Source organism: Amblyomma americanum, chromosome 7, assembly GCF_052857255.1.
Source record: "Amblyomma americanum isolate KBUSLIRL-KWMA chromosome 7, ASM5285725v1, whole genome shotgun sequence".
NCBI lineage: Eukaryota > Metazoa > Arthropoda > Arachnida > Ixodida > Ixodidae > Amblyomma > Amblyomma americanum.
Genome location: NC_135503.1, coordinates 127583621 through 127600430, shown reverse-complemented (window position 1 = coordinate 127600430; position 16810 = coordinate 127583621). Strand labels below are relative to the sequence as shown.

At 49.3% G+C, this 16810-nt stretch overlaps 1 long non-coding RNA gene across 1 annotated transcript; it reads right to left on the bottom strand.

The window, feature by feature from the left end:
• Positions 1-2897: 2897 nt before the first annotated feature.
• On the bottom strand, positions 2898-14455 carry LOC144097443 (uncharacterized). The gene is made up of 3 exons (XR_013307023.1): positions 14317-14455; positions 6452-6607; positions 2898-3043 (listed from the first exon to the last, which is right to left on the bottom strand). It is a non-coding gene; the product is annotated as an uncharacterized LOC144097443 (long non-coding RNA).
• Between the last annotated feature and the right edge of the window lie 2355 nt (positions 14456-16810).

The following is a 16810-nucleotide window of genomic DNA, read 5'->3' as shown; positions in this document are numbered from 1 at the left end:
ACAAGTTTGGAGGCGCCCCTCCTCCTCCTTGGCGTGTTATACAATACCCTATCTGCTGGACAACAAAGGAGAGTGCCCTTAAGGTGGGGGCGGCATAAGCGCGGCACGGGAAGGAGGCCATCCCCCCTCCTGGATCATTAGGCAATCACAAGGCAAGCGTAGATAGACAAAGGCAAGGTGACTTCCGCCGTGAATGGAAACAGGTTTGGAGGCGCCCCTCCTCCTCCTTGCCGTGTTACACAATACCCTATCTGCTGGACAACAAAGGAGAGTGCCCTTAAGAGGGGGGTGGCATAAGCGCGGCACGGGAAGGAGGCCATCCTCCCTCCTGGATCATTAGGCAATCACATGGCAAGCGTAGATAGACAAAGGCAAGGTGACTTCCACTTTGAATGGAAACAGGTTTGGAAGCGCCCATCCTCCTCCTTGCCATGTTACACAATACCCTATCTGCTGGACAACAAAGGAGAGTGCCCTTAAGATGGGGGCGGCCTACGCGCGGCACGGGAAGGAGGCCATCCCCCTCCTGTATCATTAGGCAATCACATGGCAAGCGTAGATAGACAAAGGCAAGGTGACTTCCACTTTGAATGGAAACAGGTTTGGAAGCGCCCATCCTCCTCCTTGCCGTGTTACACAATACCCTATCTGCTGGACAACAAAGGAGAGTGCCCTTAAGATGGGGGCGGCCTACGCGCGGCACGGGAAGGAGGCCATCCCCCTTCCTGGATCAATAGACAATCACAAGGCAAGCGTAGGTATACAAAGGCAAGATGACTTCCACCGTGAATGGAAAGAGGTTTGGAGGCGCCTTTCCTCCTCCTTGCCGTGTTACACAATACCCTATCTGCTGGACAACAAAGGAGAGTGCCCTTAAGAGGGGGGCGGCCTACGCGCGGCACGTGAAGGAGGCCATCCCCCTTCCTGGATCAATAGACAATCAAAAGGCAAGCGTAGGTATACAAAGGCAAGATGACTTCCACAGTGAATGGAAAGAGGTTTGGAGGCGCCCCTCCTCCTCCTTGGCGTGTTATACAATACCCTATCTGCTGGACAACAAAGGAGAGTGCCCTTAGGATGGGGGCGGCATAAGCGCGGCACGGGAAGGAGGCCATCCCCCCTCCTGGATCATTAGGCAATCACAAGGCAAGTGTAGGTATACAAAGGCAAGATGACTTCCACCGTGAATGGAAAGAGGTTTGGAGGCGCCCCTCCTCCTCCTTGGCGTGTTATACAATACCCTATCTGCTGGACAACAAAGGAGAGTGCCCTTAGGATGGGGGCGGCATAAGCGCGGCACGGGAAGGAGGCCATCCCCCCTCCTGGATCATTAGGCAATCGCAAAGCAAGCGTAGATAGACAAAGGCAAGGTGACTTCCGCCGTGAATGGAAACAGGTTTGGAGGCGCCCATCCTCCTCCTTGCCGTGTTACACAATACCCTATCTGCTGGACAACAAAGGAGAGTGCCCTTAAGATGGGGGCGGCCTACGCGCGGCACGGGAAGGAGGCCATCCCCCTTCCTGGATCAATAGACAATCACAAGGCAAGCGTAGGTATACAAAGGCAAGATGACTTCCACCGTGAATGGAAAGAGGTTTGGAGGCGCCCCTCCTCCTCCTTGCCGTGTTACACAATACCCTAACTGCTGGACAAAGGAGAGTGCCCTTAAGAGGGGGGTGGCATAAGCGCGGCACGGGAAGGAGGCCATCCTCCCTCCTGGATCAATAGGCAATCACAAGGCAAGCGTAGATAGACAAAGGCAAGGTGACTTCCGCCGTGAATGGAAACAGGTTTGGAGGCGCCCATCCTCCTCCTTGCCGTGTTACACAATACCCTATCTGCTGGACAACAAAGTAGAGTGCCCTTAAGATGGGGGCGGCCTACGCGCGGCACGGGAAGGAGGCCATCCCCCTTCCTGGATCAATAGACAATCACAAGGCAAGCGTAGGTATACAAAGGCAAGATGACTTCCACCGTGAATGGAAAGAGGTTTGGAGGCGCCCCTCCTCCTCCTTGCCGTGTTACACAATACCCTATCTGCTGGACAAAGGAGAGTGCCCTTAAGAGGGGGGTGGCATAAGCGCGGCACGGGAAGGAGGCCATCCTCCCTCCTGGATCAATAGGCAATCACAAGGCAAGCGTAGATAGACAAAGGCAAGGTGACTTCCGCCGTGAATGGAAACAGGTTTGGAGGCGCCCCTCCTCCTCCTTGCGTTCACCTGCTTAATTAGCTGACAAAGCAGACTGCGCTGAAGATAGGGGCGGCTGAAGCCCTCCCTGACATGCCCTGGGCGAGAGGTAGTCTAGGAAATTGGATTCCCACTGTAGCATTTATGGAAACACGGCTTATGGAGTATCATCTTCCGAAGACCAATCGCTCGCGTCTTCATCAGGCCAGGCAGCAAATCGTGGCCGGAGGCTGCAGTTTACTGTGGACGAAGTACGAGGCCATCGCAACGCATCGAAAGCTGCGAAGCGAGCTGCTGCAGCGAAATAACCTTCAGTCCCCAACAACTCTGGGACACACGCAGCGACCAGTATAAATGCTCTCGCATTTGTACATCATAAGAATCGCTTAGGTGCTATCATAATTTCTTTGCTTTGCCCTCGTTGCCAACCGGACGCTGCTTCACCGTGCCGCCCTGGGCCCATCCCTAGAGCGCCTAGGGAATAGCTCGCCTCGCGAGTTTCGTGAAGGCCTCTGGCGCCGCCAGTTGAACCGCCCTCTGCCAGCCACGCTGAAGCGCTTGCCGCGGACCGCTAGCACGTGGCAACGACTTCGACAGAGGTGATGACCCGCTGGAAATCGCCAGCAACATAATGTCAGGCATTTTATATAAAATACGCATAATCGTCTCAAATTTCTCTTAATACAATGCAATACCACTTACCCACTTGCCTCGTGCATTCCAGGACCTCGTTCTGCTGCTGGGTTTGCCGCGGCACTAGTAGGACTCGCACAAGGTGCGCTTTGAGGACCGTCGGAGTCGCCAGCTGAACCGAACCGCCGTCCGATAGCCACGAAGAGGAGACTGAGCTGCACTGCAAAGGCCGATTCACACTACGGCTCGTCGCTCCGCAGCCCCCGCATTCACACGTCACTACAAACTGGTCTTAGATCCGAGTCTGGCAAGCATGGTAACCATGTGGGCTAGTTGGTGTGTATAACTTCACCAGGGAGAGTACGAGAACACGAGAACACGGGACAACGCTGGACTATAACAACTGGCGTTTAATCGACGGACGGCCAACCTAGGTAACCATGAGCATGCGTATCAGACGCACTGAAAACAACACACTTGTGGCATTCACCAATGAATGGATGCATGTTCGATTTATGGCAAACAACAAAAGACACCTATTTTTCCTATCCAATTCCTTGTTCGTGCTGACGGCGGTTGGTGAGTCGATGCTACAGAAAATTAAGAAACAGAACACACGGGATTCGGGAAATGGTAGTCTGGAGAGGAAGAAATCTGAAGTAGTGCCCTATCATGACGGTATCTCGCATAACCCTAAGAAAGTAGCGCAACGGCACGGCCTGACGGCAGTCTTCGCTGCACCTTGTAAGCTGTCCGCTTTATGTTCGAGAATCGCGAAGTCCAGTGAGGGGAAGGTGTCCAAGGGCTGCAATGTGAAGCATGCTAACTAGTTGATTGCTCGTTCGACTCGTGTCATTTAAAGATACCCCTGTCATGTGGTAGGGTGTACACGGGACAAACTGGCAGATGTGACCGGGCACGCGAACATAACAACTCCCTGAAAGATCTGTCTGATCAGAATCATTTCCCACGTCACTGCAGGAGTTGTGAAAACTGTGTTCCCGCTTTGAACTGCATTTCAGCCATTGGAAAATGAAAAAAAAAACAGGAAGGAGAGGGAAATCCTGGAGACCTACTATATTAGGCTGCAAGGCAGTGTTACACGTGCGTCAATGCACCGTCTTTGCTGCTCACGAACAAGGAATTTAATTTCCTAAGCAGAAGTGTGCGCGTGTAATGTTGATAGGAAAAGTAGGTGTCTTTTGCTGTTTGCAAGAACTTGAACATGTATCCATTCATTAGTCGAGGGGCAGTGCGAAGGAGTGAAATATGTTGCGGCCTCTTGCGTATCATGTCGGATGTCCGGCAGCAGCAAAGGGCAGACCGACTTAGGCTACTCAGTGCGAAAGACTCGCACGTCGGTTGTCACAGGATTCATCGAGTTCGATGCGGCGGTGCGAGCGAGGGCGCAGCCTAGACGACTTTTCAGTCGAGGTGAACTGATGGCGTACCCGCGAGTCACGAGCGGCGCCACACGCGTGCGTACTGTAGCGCAGAGAAACTGGCGAACATCAGGAACGGAGCCAGGATATTGGTAATGGTATACGCGCCGAACGGGAGGACGATGAATGCTAAATTGGATTGAAAGGAATAAATCAGTGACAACTAAAACAAACACTGAAAAAAATGAGTTCGCAATGTGCGCAGGTGTGTACAAAGTGCCCTTAAGGGTTTAATGCAATTTTCTCGTGCATTTAGTCTTTTGCACCTTTTTCGCCGAAAATCAGCATAGGCATGCATACACAGATAATTTTACACAGATGTAGACTAGACCTTGGTGACACTGACACAGTTAATCGCAAGGGAAAGCTCCAGTACTTGGTAAAGTAGAGGATAAACTGGTGGTCAGGATAGATGGAAGTTAAACTGGTGCGTTTTATTGACTAAACAAATCAGCTGTAATACAGCGGCAGAGAAAACTGCAATATGTTAGTGGAAATTAAGTGCACTGGAAGTGTACAAAATTGTAGAAAATTTAAGCCCCCTGGAATATTGCTTGTTCTAAAAAAATAACTGCTTTTCTGCCAATTTTCTTTTGAAGCTCAAACAAAATTTCGGAGCAAGTCAGCTGTAGAACAGACTTCCTTTCTGCAAAGTATCACAACAAACAAATTTGTTTTTGATACACAAGAAAATTTTATGCTTTATGGTTTATGGGGGTTTAACGTCCCAAAGCGATTCAGGCTATGAGGGACGCCGTAGTGAAGGGCTCCGGAAATTTCAACCACCTGGATTCTTTAACGTGCACTGAAAACAAATTTCGTAACTGCTGCTGGACATGTGATGACAATGACACTATTGAGCCAATTGCTGCTCCCACAAATCAAAACTGGTAAAAGCCCGCGCACATCAGGGCCAATTGAAAACTAAACATTTTGACAAATTTGCCTGTCTCTTTGGGCTTGAAGACTTATAATAAACTGCACGTCTCTAAGGTCACAGAGGCAGATTTCTGCGGGAACAAGACAAGTTACAACGCGTAAAATAAGTGTGATGTGGTATATGTGCGAATTAATACTGCCCTTTTAAACGAAGTGGCAAATCCAGTAGATTTCTGTGTTGAACCAAAAAATAGCAATGCGTCCATTGATGCGCCAGTCACACCAGAGGAACATAGGTTGAACAGATTGTCTGGGATTTTTGTCAAATTCGCCTAACAGCATTAGCAGCAGCCAAGAAGTAAAGTGCCAGCAACAAGGTTGGTAAAAGCGGGGCCTTACACAGCGAAACTGTTCGAACAAGCAGACAGCTGCCTTGTCTTTCATTCGTAGAAGCTTGCCAGATAGCAAACATGAGAGAGTTGCCTCACTTTTTGCTCAGAGGAAAACTAGTGGATTGCTGTACTACTACACATAGCATGTAAAAGCAACAGTAGAAAACAGGCACACAGGCAAAGAAATGCTAGGGGACAAAGCCTGCTTTGCTCTGTGGGCACACACAAATGACACATTAGAGACCTCCTATCGGGCGAACAGTTGCCTACAAAATCAGACTGCACCCTGAGCAAGATGTGGTAAATGAGTGCATACACATCCCTATGTTTTGTGCATGTCAAGAAATTTCACTGAAGCAGTAATCACGTCAGGGAGCACAAACATTTAACAGAAATCAAAGCAAACTGTAAAGCACTGGTTCAATGCTCTAGTGGCAGGAGAAAAACATTTTGGTGACTTCCTCTCTTTCACTGCGCTGAAGCACCAAGTAACATGCACATTCTGCATAAAGAGTGCACAGCAATGCAGTATGTCAAAAATTGTCAACTCTTCAGTAGCGTTAAAGCATCTGTTTAAGCACACATCCGGCCAATTTGCAGGTGGTAGGAGAAAAGTTCCTTGGACGCTTCCTGTCGCGTGAATAACTGCAGCACTAGAAAAAGCTTAGTCTACACATCAAACACACCTGCATTACACACTCTAGTGACAAACTGAAAGCAAAGTTTGGTCTTGTTTAAAGGGCAGCGCAAAAATCAGACTTGTGCAGCTTTCTTGCTGTGTGCAATCAAGCTTTAAGCATAAAAAATGTTCACATAGACAGACCATAGCATTACTACATGTCAAAACTATGGCAGTCAGTACTGCAGCGGAATGCAGATGCATGCAATGTATCACACAGTGCAAGTTGTGATCACCTTTAAAAAGAACCCTGTTCCACATGTACAGCACTTGTCACCTGTAAAGAAATCCGATGCAACCCTTCCAAAGAAGGATTGCCTGCTTGAGAAGCACTCTAGCTGAGAGGTGAAGGATGTTGAACCTTGAAGCAGCATTCCCCAGCACATGACTTCCTAGGATAGGAGTGATGCATCAAAGAGGCACAATATACACACTGTCACCTGGAAGGCAATCAACACTGTCTTTCGTGCGTGAGCTTGAGTGCAATGCAAGTTTCATACACACAAGGAAAAATACTTTCAAATGCGTGACATTACAGGGCTGTAATTATGAAACTAAAGTTTCATGTATGACTGTAAAAGATGCAAAAAAATCACTAGTACCAAAATAAAAATTTTTTTGTAAGTTATTTTTTATTGGTCATATCTATCAAAATGATGAAGTAAAACAGAACCGTGAAAACAGCTTGACTACGGCCTTACCCCATCAAATGCAAACAGCAGGCTCTTGGTGCTTGGTGGAAGATGTACCAGACTTTTGGGTATAAATAATTATTACATTTTTATTTTTTCTTGCGTTGCAGTGAAGGGAACTGCTACAAGGCACATTGTAGGGGAAAGCTCAAGGTTAACTTTACCTTAGAATATTTAACTGCATTAAAATCTCACTACACGAATGATTTTGCAACTGCACTTATCAAAATGCAGATGCAAAGGCATTGTGTTTGTGTACAATGAGAGAAAACCGTAGACATGCAGCAACCCTAAAGTCGCCCACACCCGCATATTGTAGTAATCTGAGAACTCGTTATGTGTTTTGCTTTACAGTCAAGACTATCTTGATAGGCTGCTTTTATTTGCACAAGGCTTCCTCGTTCAATAGGCTACAAATAAATGCACCATGAGATTCAGAGTTGTTTGCAAGTGATCAAAAAAAGGGTAGGAACATGAGGGACTTGTTATGACACACCCGAAGAAAGCCACCAGCCATCAATACGAATAGCCTTGCATTCAGCCGTCTGAAAAAAGGCAACAGCAATTGAAACCAAGGAAAGCATAACACATGTGCTTATGCTTTCCATGGTTTCGATGGCTGTTGCTTTTCTTCAGATAGCTGTATGCAAAGTTATTGTATTGGTATTAAGACTTCATTCCTTCATGCTGCAACAGCATACTCAGCTCACCATTTTGAAGAATTCTATGTGAAGTAGTACTTGTAGTACTAGTACTTGGCCACAACCTTCTATGAATAAACCAATTAACCCTCGGCCCTCAGTCCCCAGCGGCTGCGGAGCAACTGACCAAGCCGGCGGTCAGACCTGTGGCGCAGCGTAGGGTGCTAAGAATATCTGGCTCCGGAAAGGCGGCCATAGGAATCTTAACCTGGCAACATTTAACGCTGGAACTTTATCTAGTGAGTCTAGCCTATAGCAGTGCTGTTCGAGAAGCTAGCGGGAATTAAATCGGATATTATAGGGATTAGTGAAGTTAGGAGGACAGGCGAGGCGCATATAGTACTAAAGGACGGACACATACTGTGCCATCGCAGATTAGCGGATAGACGAGAACTAGGTGTGGGATTCCTCATTAATCAGGATATAGCTGGCAACGTAGAGAAGCTCTATAGTATTAACGAACGAAAGGGTGGAAGCTATCGTAATTAGACCTAATAAGAGGTACAAGCTGAAGGCGGTGCAGGCCTACGCGCCTACATCCAGCCATGATGACTAGACCGTGGAAAGTTTCTATGAAGACGTGGAATCGGCAATGAACGAAGCAAAATCACGGCACACTGTACTGATGGGCGACTTCAATGCGAAGGTGGGCAAGAAGCAGGCTGGCGACCAGGCGATTGACGACTATAGGAATAGCAGGGCCGACTTATTAGTAGGCCTCGCAGATAGACATAATTTACGGATCATAATACCATCTTCCGCAAACGAGACAAGAGGAAGTGGACCCGAATGAGCTCCAATGGTGAGGCTAAAAATGATCTCGACTTCATACTATGCGCTCAACCTGGCTTCGTTCCCGATGTGAACGTCCTCGGTAAGGAGCGCTGTAGCGACCACAAAATGGTAAGGTGTCGAATCAGCCTAGACTTGAAGAGGGAATGGAACAAGCTAGTGAAGGGGAAGTCTATTAACGTGTTAGCGGTAAGAGGGAAAATAGAGAAATTCAGGATATCGCTGCAGAACTGATATTAAGCTTTAATTGAGGAAGTCGATCTTTATGTGCATACAATGAACAATAATCCGACGGCTACAGTTACGGAGCTCACTAAAAGAAGACACGATACCGGCAAGCTATCTCAGGAAACAAAAAAGATCTGATTCAGAAACGCCAAAGCATTTGGGCTTCTAACCGTACAGGCATAATAGAACTAGCAGAGCTATCGAAGTTAATAAATAAGCTGAAGGTAGCCGACATAAGAAAGTTTAATATGGAGAGAATCGAGCATGCTCTAGGCATAGGTAAAAACTAGATGTACGCGCTAAGAGACAAGGAGGGCAATGTCATGAGCCATATGGATAAGATAGTTAAAGTAGCCGAAGAGTTCTACACAAATCTATACAGTAGCCACCGCTATCAGAACGTTAATGAAAGTTACAGTACCGCACAGCAATGCGTCTTCCCTCCAGTAGCGAAAGATGAAATAAAAAACCTTAGGAGCAATGAAAAGGGGATGAGCAGCTGGGGAGGATCAGGTAACAGTGGATCTGTTGAAAGGCGGAGGGTAGATCGTGCTTGAAAAACTAGCCACCCTGTATACGCAATGCCTTATTACCTCGACCGTACCAGAAGCTTGGGATAACGCGAACATTATCTTAATTCATAACAAAGGAGACGGCAAGGACTTGAAAAGTTACAAACCTATCACCTTACTGTCCGTTGCCTACAAGGTATTTACTAAGGTAATCGCTAATAGAGTCAGGGCAACGTTAGACTTTATTCAACCAAATGATGAGGTGGGCTTTTGTAAAGAATATTCCACAATAGATCATATTCACAATGTCAATCAGGTTATTGAGAAATGCGCTGACTATAATCAACCCCTATACGTTTAACCTTCATGGATTAAGAGAAAGCATATGGCTCACTGGAAACCTCAGCAGTCATACAGGCATTGGGAAATCAGGGTTTAGCAGAACCTTATGTGAAAATACTGGAAGATATATATAGCAACTGTACAGCTACTATAGTCCTCCATAATGTGAGCAATTAAATTCCAATAAGGAACGGCGTCAGGCAAGGAGACACGGTCTCGCCAGTGCTATTCACTTCCTGTTTACAGGAGGTATTCCGAAGCCTGAATCGGGAACAGTTTTGGATAGAGTTAATGGAGAATCCCCTCTAGCTCACAGTGACGCTGCAAAGCGGAGGCGCTAAGATCGGCGTTCTCAGCCAGCGAAAGAAGAAAATAAAGATGAACGGCGCGTGCTCGGTGCGCACGCACGGCACGGGCTGTTCGGTGCTGAAAGCCTGCTACGCTGGTCTGCTCTAGCACTCCGCTACAACCCCGCTGATTCGCCGATGACATTGCTTGCTAAGTCACTCAGGAGGTGAACTGCAAATCATGATCAATTAGTTAGACAGGCAGAGCACAACAGTGGGTCTAGAAATTAACATGCACAAAACCAAACTAAGCTTCAACATTCTAGCAAGGGAACAGCAGTTCACAATTGGCAATGAGCGCCTGGAAATGGTAAAGGTCTACTTAGGGCAGGTAGTGACAGCTGATTCAGTGACTGCTGAGGGAAATAACTAGAAGGATAAGAATGGGGTGGAGCGCATATGGCAGGTTCTCTCAGATCATGAATGGCAGTTTACCAATATCCCTCAAGAGAAAAGTGTACAACAGCTGTATCTTACCGGCACTAACCTACGGGGCAGAAACGTGAAGGCTAACGAAAATGGTTAAGTTTGAGTTAAGGATAACGCAGCGAGCCGTGGAAAGAAAAATGATACGTGTAACGTTAAGAGACCGGAAGCGGGCAGAGTGGGTGAGGGAACAAACGCTGGTTAATGGCATCCTAGTCGGAATCAAGGGGAAGAAATGGGCTTGGGCAGGGCATGTAATGCGAAGGCAAGATAAACGCTGGTCCTTAAGGGTAACGGAGTGGATTCCAAGAGAACGCAAGCGTAGCAGGGCACGTCGAAAGGTTAGGTGGGCGGATGAGATTAAGAAGTGTACAGGCATAGGGTGGACGCAGCTGGCAAAGGACAGTCTTAATTGGAGAGGCATGGGAGAGGTATTTGCCCTGCAGTGGGTGTAGTCAGGCTGATGATGGTGATGTTGAGGGCTTAATCGGTTAAGATGGCGGCCGCTACGACGTCCGTGAAAACTATGTATCTATGGTGAAGGAAACTGTGGAAGTGGGAAGAGGAAAGCAAGGTCTGTGAATATGCTGGTTTAGAAGTAGCGATACGCTGCACCGCCAACGTCAGTGAATACAGAGCAGAAAAATTCACTAAAGGCTCACGCAACTAGCGATGGAGATGTCATTATTTCGGCATTCATACAGAGTTTGTGTGCTATTTTCTTTTGATGAGATAAGTGGCGAACGAACTTTTCTGGCGTTGTGAGCAGAAAGTTTTTCGTAGTAACATTGAAATAGTAGTCCTTATTTTTTTTAATGCATTCCTTCACTTGTGTACGTAGTAACTAAACCTTACTTTTGTTAGCTGCTGAAAGCGCCGGTTTCGCTTTCTTAATTTTTTTTTCTGCATTCTTGACGAATAACTTCTTTAGTCGACCAAGGACTAGTATTTCGCACTTGTTTCTTGATCGTCGGCACATATTCCTGCAAGTATTTCAGTAAAATGTTCGTGAAAAAATTGGCAGTGGCTTAGCTCGGCTATGCCAAGATATACGTATCGAGAGGTACGTTTCCCTGGCTGAGCTTGTTGTGGTCACTGTACGTTTAGCAACAAGAGACATTGGGTACACACGTCTTTTATTCATTTTGCTTGACAGAGACGAAGACTGCCCGATGATCTGTGAAGTAGCATGCAGCGGTCTCAATTTTGTCGATACAATATTTCGATTTGGTAGAGCCTCTTTAATACAAGCTGTATAGTAGTTCCCCATTGTGTAGTCTGGACGTGAGGGTCCCAAGCTAAATTAAAGTCAAACTTTTCTTTCATGCACTAAGAGAGTCCTGTTTCCTGTTGAAATCACTCAAAGTACACAACTGTTAAAGCGTGCCGTAGGCAGATATACACGTGGCAACCACATCAATCATCTGCTTGACAGATGTTCCGGGTGCCACGTAGACTCCTTGGATGATAATGCCGCGCTCCAGAAGCCGAACAGAGCAGGCTTCACCATTATTCACCGCGATCGAAGGGAGATGTCTGACGGCGGTGATACCAATTCTTTCACGTACACACAGACTCCGGCGTTCTTATTTGGTGCAAGCCAACTGCCAAGCGACATCATCAGGATCGGAACAGTTAACCTTCTCTTGTCTATACCGCCGTTTAGCAGCGGCTGGACTCTCCTTTGCATGCATATCAAACGCTGTGATACACACGCCCACTGCATCTCCTCCTTTTATGCGCAATCCTGCGCATGCGACGCGGGGTTCAGCTGATGGAGCGGAGTGCGGCAAGGCGGCGACGAAGAACGCGCGGCGCAGCTGTGTGTTCTCTTTCGTTACCATGGTACCGGCGCATGCGCACAACTGGTCTCTCCCATGTTCCGCGAAATGATCGACAGGTAGCCTAGTGTAGCTCCCGCTACAAAAACCGCCGCAGTGCATCAATCGAGCAGTCTGGTGATTCGCGTCAAGCAAGTAATTCAGAAAATGCGCTGCCGAACAAATCTAAAATTTGTACGTCGCTGGCACGTGGGAAGTTTAAAACTACGGTCGAAATATTGTTTTTGCTACGAGTAGGACTACATGGTAAGTTTAACACTATCATCTTGAAATCAGATATACCGTCGTAGATACGCGTAATGGGATTTGGATGAAGAAGATTTTTGCTCACGAGGAACAGATCTAAAACAGATTTGGCCTTCGTTTCGAATACGAGTAGGTTCTTTCACTAAATGGGTTAATTTGTATAAAATGATCAGGTGTAGAAATGGCCCTGTAGTAGCAGGTTGGGATTCAGGAAATTCACCGTCCCACCTGATAGCACTCATATTAATGTCACCAGCAAGCACTGCGTTACCTGAAATGTTACTGGTACACAGGAATTCGTTGTAGAAGACGAGCGATTTGAGCGAGTTGGTATCGGTTCATTATGAAACAGCTTTAGCCTTTACCTTCGTCCCCGTCCTTATTCGCGCTGTTGTTTCATAATACACAGGAAGTCATTTAGTGCTTCCTGTCGATATTTGACGGGCGATAAAATGTTACGATTACTAAGCTCCTATCGTTTAGAACTACCCTAACCAGTATACATTCAGTGTCAGGCAGATCGGGAAGACTAGTTGCTTGCAGACTCTTGGAAAACAATTGCTACTCCACCACCACGAGAATTTCCATCTTTTCGGAGCATTCTATAGCCTGCGGGTACAATTTCATCGCTCTGGATATCATTGTACGACCAGGTTTCTGTTAAGCATGCAGTATGGTGCTTACAGAAGAGCAATATACTTTCCAGGTCAACGGTTTTATTAACAATACTCAGCGCGTTTAACTGAATGCATAAAAACCACTTATACCCGCGGAGTGCTGTTGAGGGACTATGTTTTTTTTTAGTCGGCTAAGTGGGACTCGGTTGTTCTGTTCTTCATCCCATTTGAGCACGTCGTCGCCTATCTCGAGCCTACCGTATAGGCCTCCTGCATTGCCCAGGGGGCGCTGAGAAAATGGTGCTAAAGAGCGCCCTCTGCCCTGCGGTGAGTAGTACCAAGCTCAGTCGTCTTCTTCCGAAACCACGTTTTACAGTATGGACCCGTCCCTTTCGCCACGGCCTGCAGAGAACATCGGGCGCCGAAGATTTTTTCAGTGGTGGCACGCTGCGCAAAGGCAAGAAATTATGCGATGCCAAGTATACGTGCATGCCGTTCAAGAAATTAGCGGCGAAGTTTCAGCACGGTGTCAATCGCAAATGAAGCGAGTCGTGTACGAAGTTGAACTTCAGGTGAGGTTTTCGTGATACCAGATTCAGGCACACCAACATGTTTATTGGAAGAAGGGCTTCTAATAAACCAATTCGCAGCAGTCATGAGCAGACAACCTGTGTACGGAACTGCTCTAACTCGCGACGGTACGCGCCGCGCCGGTAGCGGTCTTTCAGCATGCCGCTAAACGGCGGACCTGCCATGCGTGTAGTAGCGACCATTTGTACCTTCGGCAAATGACAGCTGATGCAGTGCATATAAGCTCGCAGTAACGTAAGTGAGAATCGCGCCGCAGTGCGAGCTCGTGCGCTGCTTGCTTGATTTAGCTTTTAATGACATCTCTCGAACATCGGCGTGCTTTCATCATGCCGTGTTGCCGTGCTGCGCTACCTTAACGTGCTGGCTTGAGGCCTACGATGAGCACCTATAACCCTCCAGCGTGAGCTGCTCGCAGTGGGGTAGTAAATTCGCACCGAATCAGCCCGGCCGTACACACACCTGACCGCTGCACCACTTCGCGCCAGTCGGTTGTTGTGGCTGGGTCTCGAATCGTAAATCATTAGCCATACCGGACGTAGGCCGGACGTAAGCCGCGGGGAGACCGTAGGCACATACGCGGGGTGACTGGCCGAATCGTTTTTCTCGTTGCCAACAAAGTGGCGACTACATATCCTGCAGTTCGGCACTGGTACCCACGGTTTTCCGTCGGGACTGCATGTGCAAAAGACCGAATTTCCGAAACGCAGATAATCAAGCAAACCTCAAGGTAGGCGAAGCAGCCAACATTGCGCAAAATTTCGCTCACCCGGTGCGTCGAACTGCAGTTATCCAGCGCGCCCGGCGGTCTGCTTCGTGCGGCTTTGAAGGAAAACGGTAAACACTAATGTTGGGATCTATACCTTCTTGCTCGTGGCAGCCCACGACGCAGCAGTAACGACGGCGACGCTTTTTCGAGGCTGAGGCGGGTCTCTCGGGCGGACCGAAGTCGTCGATTCCGTCTGCTGCCAACATTTCGTTCCACACTACACGGAGCTTCCGCTTTCGAAAACAAGCCTACTGGCGGCTCGCAGAGCGGTCTTTGACAAGTGACGAGCCTTTTCGCGCTATCAGCAGGGCAGAAAAGAGTGCGAATCGACGCAAACCGCTGGCTAGAAACGTGCTTCGCCACGGCCAGGGCTCAGTACTACCATACGTGGTACTACCCAGCCAACTTTTTTTGCCACCACAAGGCGCTGCTACTATACCTCAAACTACAGTGCATGAGGCTGTAGCACCCTCTCTTGGGCGGCGCCGACAACCCGGCTAGCGCGCGCCACCCTGCGAAGAGAATAAAGACGGCACCTGGTCGTGACTCGTGCAGCCACGGCTGGCAGTTCTGTTCTCGTGTCGGCTCGTAGCAGTGGTCTCGTTTCCTTCGCTCCTGAGGCGTTAAGCCTACATTGGTGACCTAGGACGAGCAATGACCGATCCCGCAACATCCACGCAGCAGGATTCTCGTCCGCAGGACGTCTCTTCGCTGCAGGTTCGCCTTCCACCTTCCTGGCCCCAGAACCCGCAAGTTTGGTTCCACCAGGTTGAGGCGCAATTTTGCCTAGCCCGCATCACGTCTGAGACGACGCGCTACTACCATGTTGCCTCAAGCCTGCCTCCTGACGTTGCCGGTGAGCTCTCCGATGTTCTCTCCGCCCCCATGGGTGCTACATCATATCAGCACCTGAAAACCAAGGTGTTGGAGAGATTTATGCCGTCGGACCGCACCCGCCTCCAGCAGCTCCTTACCGGGGAAGTCCTTGGCGACCGGCGCCCCTCCCAGCTTCTGCGCCGCATGCAACAGCTTCTCGGGGAGCGCGACATCCCCAACCACTCAGCGTTGCTTCGAGAGCTTTTCCTCCAACGCCTTCCTCAGCCCATCCGCCTCGTCCTTGCGGCGGCCGGTGACGTCACCCTCGACCGCCTGGCTGAGCTCGCGGATAATGTTCATGAGGCCACCTCCCCGTCCGTCACTGCTGTTTTGCCGCCAAGAGACCCAGTGATTTCGCGCCTTGAGGCCCGTCTCGAGGAGCTTGCCGCCTCAGTCGCCGCACTCCGGAGCCGACTTCTGGAGACCCGTCCGTCTCGTCTTGATCATCGCGCTCTTTCGCGCTCACGTCAAGCTCGGAGTCCCAGCCCTACATCTCTCTGCTGGTACCACAGGCGTTTTCGCCACCGGGACACGAAGTGTACACCGCCCTGTTCGTGGCCGGGAAATGCCCGCCGGGATCACTAACGGCGGCGTGTGGTTCCTGCAGTCATTCGAGCCGCCTGTTCATGGTCACTGACAAGTTCTCCGGCACCCGGTTTCTTATCGACACGGGCGTGGAAATCAGCGTGGTTCCACCGACTAAGGCAGATCGTTCCAAGCCATCAGGACTGTCGTTCCGTGCTGCCAACGCCTCGTCTATACCCACGTATGGGCTACGATCTCTCACCCTCGACTTCGGCCTACGCCGCACTTTTCGATGAGTCTTCGTCATCGCAGACGTGGTTCGCCCGATCATCGGCTCAGACTTCCTCTCCTACTTCGACTTAGACGTCAGCGTGTGGCATCGTCGCCTTGCCGACGGTCTGACTCATCTCTCCATCTCGGGAGTCTCGTCCGACCTTGCTCCCATGGGCATTCGCACGCTGATACCTTCCTCTCAGTTCGAAAAAGTGTTGGCGGATTTCCCGGAGCTCACTAAGCCATGCAACCTCACTCAAGCGCCTAAACATACTGTGACACACCACATCGTCACCCGGGGTCCACCCGCAACTGCTCGACCGCGCCGCTCGTTTGGAGACCGTCTAGCTATCGCCAAACGTGAGTTTGACCACATGCTGGAGCTCGGCATTACACGCCCGTCGTCCAGCGCGTGCGCGTCTCCGCTGCATCTAGTGTCCAAGCGTGATCCCGGTGACTGGCGTCCCTGCGGCGACTATCGGGCGTTGAATGCCAACACTGTCCACGACAGCTATCCGCTGCCGCACATCCAGGACTTTACATCGCGCCTCGCCGGCTGCGCCATTTTCAGCAAAGTTGACCTGGTTAAGGCGTATCACCAAATTCCCATTGAACCCGCCGACATACCTAAGACCACCATCACGACGCCCTTTGGTTTGTTTGAGTTCGTCCGGATGCCGTTTGGACTACGCAATTCGGCTCAAACCTTCCAGCGGTTCATGGCTGAGGTCACGCGGGGCCTACCGAGTGTATTCGCGTACCTTGATGATGTCCTCATCGCCAGCCCTACACCTCAAGATCATGAGCAAGACCTACGTGC